This window comes from Pinus tabuliformis, chromosome J (genome assembly GCF_031772625.1).
Source record: "Pinus tabuliformis cultivar Carrire ecotype Pingquan chromosome J, CPIR1, whole genome shotgun sequence".
NCBI lineage: Eukaryota > Viridiplantae > Streptophyta > Pinopsida > Pinales > Pinaceae > Pinus > Pinus tabuliformis.
Genome location: NC_142295.1, coordinates 797231833 through 797234426, shown reverse-complemented (window position 1 = coordinate 797234426; position 2594 = coordinate 797231833).

The following is a 2594-nucleotide window of genomic DNA, read 5'->3' as shown; positions in this document are numbered from 1 at the left end:
CACTAAAGTCAACCTTTGCATAGTTCTAGAAGGGAAGGATAGTTGAAAAGAGTGCACAATACTGGAAGGGAAGGTTGGGTCTTTAGCTCAGGAATTGTGCAATGCAGTAGTCCTAGGGGACAGGAACTACACATTGCGTAGATCCAAGGTCCAAGGCACATCCTGCTGACTGGAACTGCGCAATGTGCAATCTAGGTAGGCTGGGTGAAGCTAAGTTGAAGGGTTGGGGAGCTTCTTTGAAAAGGGCTAAGTGCAAGACCAGTGAAACTGACAGGTGAAATGATGGAGCTTAGATTATGTCCTAAAGCTTAGAATACTTGATGACTCAACAAAATTGATCACCCATGATACATGAACAACACTTTTGCTTATGTGTAACTACTTAATGATCGGCTATGACAAGTGCAACACCTAAGATGGACTTTATGACGCCCGTGAAGACACTTGTGTGACAATGCTCAAAACTTTGTGAATGAATGCGACAAGTGTTTACATGGTTAGGAAAACTCATCAAGACAATATGAGCCCTTGGAACCACCAAAATGATCTTATGAATAAATTGCGATAGCCAACATGCAAAAATACGACATCTCGCCTATCTTGCGAAAAACTTAGCAAAAACACATGGAATTACTTTAAGTGTTTGCGACCATACATGTCATTGAAGAAATAATGATATGAAAATGATAAGTTTTCCTTCATACTACACTAAGAGGTGCATTTCAACTTCGTGAAAGATGTGCTTTGTTTTTCGTACCTACCCTCCAAAGGGTTGTGAATAAGATGGAGTCTTCATGCAATCTTGATCTTCGATCTTCTATCATACCCTAGGGTTCCTTGGTCTTCTTATCTGACAATTATCTTAAGTGTCATCTAGCATGTCCTCCTTATTCATCTCCTTCTTCATCATCTCAACATGACTTGATAGTGTACATGTTCCTACAATTCACTCATGATGGGACAACATCAATCCGAAAACTCCTTAATCTAAGATGATGCATTATTATCCATGAACTGAGCCTAGAACAAGTGATGGACTGGGAGAAAGGGCCCAGTGATTGCACATTGTGCAGTTCTAGTAGACAAGGAGAGAGGTTTATCACTGAGACTGTGCAATGTGCAGCTCAGGATTGACTGAGTAACTTTTCTGCATAGTCCTCACTGATGAGAAAAATTTCTCAGTGGCCACTGAGGGAATATTTTTCGCAGTGCTTACTGAGGGAAAATTTTGTGCAGTTTAAGCAAGCAGTGGATGTTGGGGGATGGGGCCCTGGGGGACAAACTATGCAATTTTACGAGGTAAGGGGGACTGGGAAACTCAGAGGCATGAGAGACAGAGTTGCGCAGTTTTTGAAGGCAGTGAGATTCGGTTGAGGGAAGGACACTAGAGGAAGCATTTACATAGTTTTGGAGGCCAAGGGAGGCTAGGATTTCTTCACATTGCACAGTTCCAATAGGCAAGGAAAAATCTTTAGCGTTGCAGATGTGAAAATTTAGGAAGGTTGGATGAGGCTAGGTTGTTAGGAATCCTCCGGAATTTGGCTAAGTGTGGGATCAATGGAACCTATGTGAACAGTGATAGAACTTGACTGCGACCACACACTTGAATACTTGGTGATACAACGTAGATCATCCTGAACATATGAAAACACAATTTACTTAATGCAACAACCTTTGTGGAAACTTACGACAAGTGTGGCCCCGTCAATGGACTTTGTGAGGATAATGATGACCCTTGTGTAATGGTGTATGAAACCCATGAAATGGGTGTGAAACATGTCTATATGACGAGAACAACTTATTTTCACAAATATTTCCCCTTGATGCAAGCCAAAACTCCCCTTTGCATGAAGAGTGATAATTCCCATGCCTGAAGACGACACTTTCTATACAAAGATAAAACTGTGAACGACACTTGATATCTGAGAAGGGGGCGTGAAATCATCAACTGACCAAAAAGTGACTAAGGAACGATCTATCACAAGACCCACAGTAGGCTCCAAAATTTGAGTGTAGGCCAAAATTTTGGAGGGTGTTGCAGTCGCTACAACACCTAGTTAGGTAAGATATGGGTAGCCTTTTTAAGTGGTTGAGTGTGCCCACCATTGTAAATCACATGTTTCTTTATAAAGAACCTGTAGAGGGGAAAAAAACTTGTAAAAGTGATGAAGTGTAACATCACTTGAATATAAAACATAGTGATATTTTGGCCTTTTGTTGGATAGCCAAGGGTATGGGTTCTGGGGTAAATCAGAGAAAACATGTATGACCTATGTATGTAACTTTTGGGGGGAAAATGTCCTTTAGTGGGGCGTATTGATCCAGGAGGATCCAAAAAGGCTCAAAATTTGAAGTCCTCTAATCTCAACCAAACCAGCACCAAGTCACAGATCTTATCAAGATGATTCCAATGGTGCAAATGACGCCTCAATTTGAGTTTGTATGAAAAAATTATGGCCAATCAATGTTTTGGTCAAATTTGGAAAAAAGTAAAAGTCAACCCAAGGTGCCATGTGGCACTCCCAAAGGCTACCATGTGGCAACCCAATCAATAGGTACAGTCAGCAGTTGGGGGGATCCATAGAGGCCAACGT